This window comes from Mastomys coucha, unplaced genomic scaffold (assembly GCF_008632895.1).
Source record: "Mastomys coucha isolate ucsf_1 unplaced genomic scaffold, UCSF_Mcou_1 pScaffold5, whole genome shotgun sequence".
Taxonomy (NCBI): Eukaryota; Metazoa; Chordata; class Mammalia; order Rodentia; family Muridae; genus Mastomys; species Mastomys coucha.
In genome coordinates this window covers 43,437,255-43,444,259 of record NW_022196911.1, presented here as the reverse complement: position 1 = coordinate 43,444,259, position 7,005 = coordinate 43,437,255, and positions in this window count along the sequence as shown.

Genomic DNA, 7,005 nt, shown 5'->3' with positions numbered 1-7,005 from the left:
TTTTTGAAAGCATCCAGCTTCAAGCAAGTTTCTCAAAGTGTAGCAGTCACATAGCTCTTTGATCGACACATAGAAAGATCAAGGTGCTCGCACAAGGCATTTCTGCAGGCCACTGGTATATCAACACAGGATCCATAAATTTGACTCTGCCCTTAATTCTAACTACTGGTTCTAAGGGCCGCCTTAAAGTCAGAGGGCACCTGTAATCCACTTCAGCATGGCAAGGACTCTGTACAGGGAGGGAGTGCAAGCTACTAACCATATGACCTGCAAATTTGCGGTCTTCTTAGTGGTCTCAGTAATTAACTGCTTGCAGCAGTCACTTGGCCCTTTTACTTGGTCTCATTTTCTGCCTTTGACCTTGAGTGTATTTCAGTATTGCTATCATCATTAGTAGTGATGCAGTACTGGATGACTTCAGAAGAGCAGCACTGGAAGTAACATGCAAGCAGAACTCCAGCTTGACAGATGTGCCCCAACCCCATGGTACCCTCCTTGGGTCACAGATCCCACCCTAGGAGTTGTTCATCTATTTGACCTGCAAACTTGAGACTTTATCCAAAAATTAACTTTGCATAATTAGTAAAGAACTATAGAAATGATCTAGGAAGTGGGCACATATTAAGAGATAGCTTTAGGATTTAGGAAGTATAAGTTGTCTTGGTGATTAAATAATGAGTGAGCAACACTGTGCTTCCCAAAATATACACAAAGATGTGTGTCTCAGGCCATTTGCTTTTTCCATCACTTGAATTTGCAATTATTTATAGATCTGGGACTAATTTGAGATGAGTGAGGTACTTGTTTTAGGGACACAACGTACAAAGTATCTCAAATCCCAGGAATCACAGCAAATAACACAATTTTAACACAAAACTTAAACTGAATAACAAGAGTCCAAGTTACTGATGAAAAAAAATAGGAATTTAGAATAATAGTAAAACTCAGTCCTGACTTGAATGGCCTCACCCTGTCCCTGGTCCTGTGGACTTGCTTATATTTCCTCAACACTGTAAAGTGCAAGAGGAAGCATCATTGTCTTTTCTCCCACAGTTCTGCTGGGCCTGGTATGCTGCCATGCATATTCCTTCACTCTCTATGAAGGAATAGGGATATACAGTTCAGTGGAAGAAGATTTACATAGATTTACATAAATCACTTCTTTGTCAGTCTTATCTTTGAAAAGACGGTGTTAATAGCTCAGAGAGTCCATGCTACTCTAACAGAGAATGTGAGCTTGGATCCAAGTACCTACTTTGGGCAGCTCATAATTGCCTATCATTCCAGGTCTAGGGGATCTGATGCCCTCTTCTGGTCCCTCTGTGGACCTACACTCACCTTCACATGCCTACACACACATACACACACACACACACACACAGAGAGAGAGAGAGAGAGAGAGAGAGAGAGAGAGAGAGAGAGAGAGAGAGAGAGAGAGAGAGAGTTTAGAATAAAATATATATATTTAAAAAGGAAAGGAAAGAGATCATAGAGTACTTCAAATCTCTGGTTCTTTTCAGTCTTTACATTCTAAGGTTCATACTGCTATGGGGACTATCATCCTGGAGCTTCATATAGCCAGCCACCCAGTAGAATTTATCACATACTGATACCACAAGTGCCTGACTCTGAAGAAATTGCTGGAGGAAGAAGGAAGGAAGCCAGAAGGTTTGGCTTATGGAAGATTACAGAGCAGCAGGAAAGCAGACAGGTGGATAGGTTTTGGGGATACTAGTTGGAACTGCACCATTGGACACTAAAGACCAGGAGAGATTTTAGGATGAAAGATCCCCAAGTCTTACAGGGCCTGTAGACACTTCACAGAGGCTTGGGGCACAGAGAGAAGGACAAAGAATGTATCAGCCAGAGAAGAAAGTGTGGGGCATTCCAGCCTAGCACAGAGCATGTGTTTGATTAGATTTTTTTTCTTACACTTTCCCAGAGAAGAGCATATGGAAAGCAGTGGATACTAGGATCAAAGTGGGCCTTTTAGAAATGAATCTCAAGGGTAAAGGAAGAGATAGAAATTCTTACAGTATGGTGTGTTGAGATGTCAGGGTAGCAGCTATGAATACTAACAGGGTGGTCATCTTTAAAGTAATCTACTTTTAGGCTAGATTGCTTCTCCTCTTGAACTATCTATGCATGTCTCTCTTTGTCACTGTTACCATCTAAAAACTGTCCCAAATAAATTCCAGTTCCATTATCTGGAGGCAGGGTGTGAGAAGAAGAAAGGTCTAGATAAGATAAAGGTGGTAAGTGTGTACACATGTGCCTGAGTATGTGTGTGTGTGTGCATATTTGTATGCATATGCATGTGTGTACACACTCATGTATCACAGAATGCCATGACACACTATGGTTTGCATGCTTAGAGAACTATATGCTGGAATTTATGAAATTTCACATAATGGAAAAGAATATTTCCAGTGTTGGAAAATTAGGTTTAAAAAAGTCAGTGTGATTGGCTTAAAGTACCAGGAAGTCTGGGCCTGAGGTAACCATATAAATGCTTAGGTTGGAAGGAGAAGTGTAATAAACATATTTCTTTATATTGGAAATGTTCCCTTGATGACAGTTAGGTTTTATGATACATAAGTCATTTTATTTACTGTCTTAATACTACATCAGCAGACAGCCCTTATAGCAGTGCCCAGGAGTGAGATGCTGAAAGCAGAAACAAGGAAGGGAAGGGTGATCCCCATGCTGTTAGATGGGGTTGTTATAGATGACAGGTTACTCCCCTTTATAGTGGTTTGTTAGCTTGCAAATCAGCATTTTAATGAGAGGGAGCTGAGCCTTAGAACACAGACAAATTCAGTTTCAGCTTTCTGGCCTGAAGCCTCCACTTCAGGAAGCCTCTCCAAGGAGTACCCCTGCCCCATGGACAGCTGATACAGAGGTCAAAACAGAGGTTTCAATGTCTTTGGAATCTTCACTGTCTGAAAGCTGTGTGGGAACAGTTTGTTCTTATTTTGGAGAACATTTGAGGTGGAGGACTTTTGGTGTCTCTGCTGTGAGGCTTCATGGGCCCATTGAGAAGACAATAGGGGCAGATTTCTCTCTCCTCTTGGTTTCCACAAATGAAACACTCTTTGCTAAAGGTCGGGAGATGTTTTGAGACAGTCTGGTTGTCTTTTTCCTCCCACTGGGATCTCCCTGTCTACCTCTGTTGACTCAGGTACCATTGTTGAGATTGTTTTTTGAATTTTTGGTCATATTTCTTCCATCTTGTTCTTCCCCAGAGAGGAGAGTATCCCGTCATGATAAGTATCTGTTCTTTGTTAGATAAATGTTGGCAAAGATACTGGCCAGCTGAAGATTTTATAGAATCAAAAACAGAACAACACTATACATTATATACCCCATTTTCTTGTTCTAACATGCAAATGGTCATCTCTTAAGTCTAGGAGGGAAAGTGGTGCCACACACACTTTGTGTGGCAGCAGTTTGAGGCAAAAGCTTCATGGAAGCCAGTCTCCTGCTCCTCGATCATCTCCTTGGCATTCCCTAACTCAGAGGTAACCCAGATATGTCCTTGCAAATTCACGTGCTAGGTATGATTTATTAACAGCTAGACAAAATTGGACACTGCTCTCTGACCTTTACCAATGTTCCAACATCTTAGCCAAACTCTGGCCTGGAATTTCGTAAAGAATGTTACCCATCCAAACTAATTGCTTTCAGCATTGTGGGTAGGGCACGGAAGCTTAAAGAATGGGAGACTTATCCCAGGGCAAGGTCAGGTCAAGAATTAGCAAGAGACATGTCTCTACTAGCCCAAAAGATTAGCATAGTGGGCGTTTTACCTAGGATAGGCGGGACCTTGAGCCAAGAGTGTGTGTGAGATGTGTGCAGCAGTCAGCATTGAGCATTCCAGATTTGAGATTTGAGCCTCTACCCTCCTGGCGTGCTCGGAGCCTGGGGGTGCTGCACCAGTCCAGAGGAGATGGCTGCTGTTTTAGCTCCAGTGTGTTTCAGGTGACCTCAGATGTACCTTGACTACTGAGCTGCCAGATTTTTCATCTCTCTTTTGCAATGACTGGAAAAGTCTGATGCCATTTTTAAGAAATACATTCAGATAACACAGTTCTTGTGTCGTGTCTGTTTATCACCTGCCAAATTCCATGCACACCTGGCCAGAACTCTCATCACCCCACAGAATAAGTCCTCCCCCGCCAGAAACCCAGTCTGTGGCAAAATGGGTCTTTTGTGGACTGAGCATAATCCATTGCTCCTTGGAGTGTTACATTGAAAGAAGACTCTGGATGCTTCCAGACTCAGAAGTTCTGGGAACAATTCTGCATGCCTGATGAACCTGTGGAAGGAACCCACATCATTTTATTTTGACCTGCTAAGCTATTTTTCTGTAACCATTAGATCCATTTTTTTATGCTTTAAACCCTGCTTTTTCAGTTTTACATGTTGCCATCTATGTAACCATGTCTATTCAAGTCATAGAATGCATTTCTTTGCAGAATTTTATAATCTACTCCTATTATTGAAGATTGTATGCTTCCCTTCTGGTCTGAGCCATTTCCCTGAGCAGACTTTGTGTGCTAGCTCTGCACCCAGTCCCACACACCAGAGGAAGCTAGACTTCCAGGTGCTCTAACATGCCCAGGATCATAGATGAGGATGCCACAACATCTGCCCCAACACTGGGAGTAACTGGGACCCCTGGGATCCGGGGATGTAGGAACTCCCTCCCCTCCAGTGGCATGGGTTCCTTCTAGTCTGATCCAGAGCCCTGAGCAGACCTTGGGCAGTAGCTCTGCACCCAGTCCCACAACACCCAGAGGAAACTCAACTCCTAGGTGCTCTAACATGCCCAGGATCACAGAATCTCAGGAGCTTGGTCACATTGGAATTTCAGGATTCCAGAGGCAGCTTGATTCCCAGGAGCTCTGACATATCCAGAATCTCAGGATTACAGAGACAGCTGGATTCTGAGGAGTTCTGACATAAACACGATCACAGGAGGAACAGGCTCCAGTCAGAGACAGCAAAGGCAGGTAGCATTAGAGATAATCAGATGGCAAGAGGCAAGCACAAGAACATAAGCAACAGAAACCAACCAAGGTTACTTGGCATGATCAGAGCCCAGTTCTCATACCATAGCAATTCCTGGATACCCTATCACACTGGAAAAGCAAGACTCTGATTTAAAATCACTTCTCAAAATGGTGATAGAGGACTTTAAAAAGGACATAAATAACCCCCTTAAAGAAGTACTGGAGAGCCAGAAGCTGGAAACAACCCAAATGTTCCACAACAGAAGCATGGATGCAGAAAATGTGGTTCATTTACACAATGGAATACTACTCAGCTATTAAGAATGAGGACATCTTGAGTCTTTCAGGCAAATTGATGAAATGAGTAAATATCCTGAGTGAGGTAACTCAGACCCAAAAGGACATGAATGGTATGTACTCATTAATAAATGGATATTAGTCAAAAAAAAAGTGCCAGATACCCAAGATACAACCCATAGAACTCAAAAAGGTCAACAAGCTGAAGGGCCCAAGTGAGAATGGCTTAGTCCCACTTGGAAGGGAAAAGAAAGCAGCCAGAAGGAAGGAGGGAGGGATCTGTGAGGGAAAGGGTATGTGGGGGGCTGGTGGAGAGGGTAACGTAATCTAGTATTGGGTGGGAGAAAAGGACTGGAATTCCTGAAGGCTAGCAGAAAGTTGGAAACAGGCAACCTCAGGAGATAGGGGGTTGAGGGGCCTCCTTGAATGTACAGAGACCGGAAAGATGAGAGACTCTCAGGACTCAAAGAGAGGGACCTTAGATGAAATGCTCTATGCTGGGGAGATGGAACTTGTAGAGCTCACTTCCAGTATCAAGTGAGGGATGGGGTTGCCATTCCACAGTCAAAACTCTTACCCATAATTGTTCCTGTCTGAAAGAACTGCAGGGATGGAAATGGAGAGAAGCCTGAGTAAAAGAAGGTCCAGAGACAGGCCCAAAGTGGGATCTAGCTCAAGGGGAAGCCCCAAGACCTGTCTGACACTATTATGGAGGCTTTGGAGCCTTTACAAAAAGTGACCTATCATGACTGCCCTCCAAAAGACCCAACAAGCTGAAAGAAACAGATGCAGATATTTGCACTGAAAGACCCCCAGAACTTGGGGAGACCCTCACTCAAGTCTCAGGATAACATGACCACCTGATAATTCACGAGAGACTGATCTTGCTGCAATCACATGAGGTTTATTCCAGATCTGGGGTCGAACTCGTAGCCTGGCAGGCCAGAGGGGTTCGACCACGAGTACGCAGAGTAAGGGGTATGTAACGGGAAAAACCACAAACTAGGGGGGTGAAAGGGTTACCAAGGAAACATAACAAGAGAACAATGGAAAATTCCAAAGGAACCCATTACCTAGCTGAGTCAGGTCACAAGGAAGTCATTCTGCTCACTCATTGTCTAGAGGAATGTGGTTTGGTCAATGCTATCTTCTTAATGACTGACTGCTGTCCTGTTCCTTATTCTGGGCAATGTTATCTTCTTAATAGCTGACTGCTATCCTGTTCCTGGAACTGACCAGTCCACCTTCCTGGCTCATGACAGAGACTTCCTATGCCTTCTTTAAGTAAAGGTTATACATTAATGTATTTCCATTAACATGCTTTTTCCAAATTTCTAAATTCAGTCTTTCATTCCCCACTTCTTCTATGAAATAGTTCTAATCATAGAACTAAATATCAAATTCTAAATTTTCCTGGCCTTGCAAGGTAGAATATTGTTGGCGTAGCATTAATATCTGGACAGCACTTACTCTTTCTCTAACAGAGGCAACTAATCTATTAAACACGCATGGGCCTATGGTTATTTAGTCTTTCTCTGAGCTTACTCATGGAGTCTCTAATGACTCCTGAATTGTTTGCATAAAAGCAACATTCTCCTATATTTAAATCAATGGCAGTTCTTTTTTTTTTATAATCATTTATTTTTATTGCCAGGTAATCTTTAATATTAGATATAATCATGCAAATTCTGGA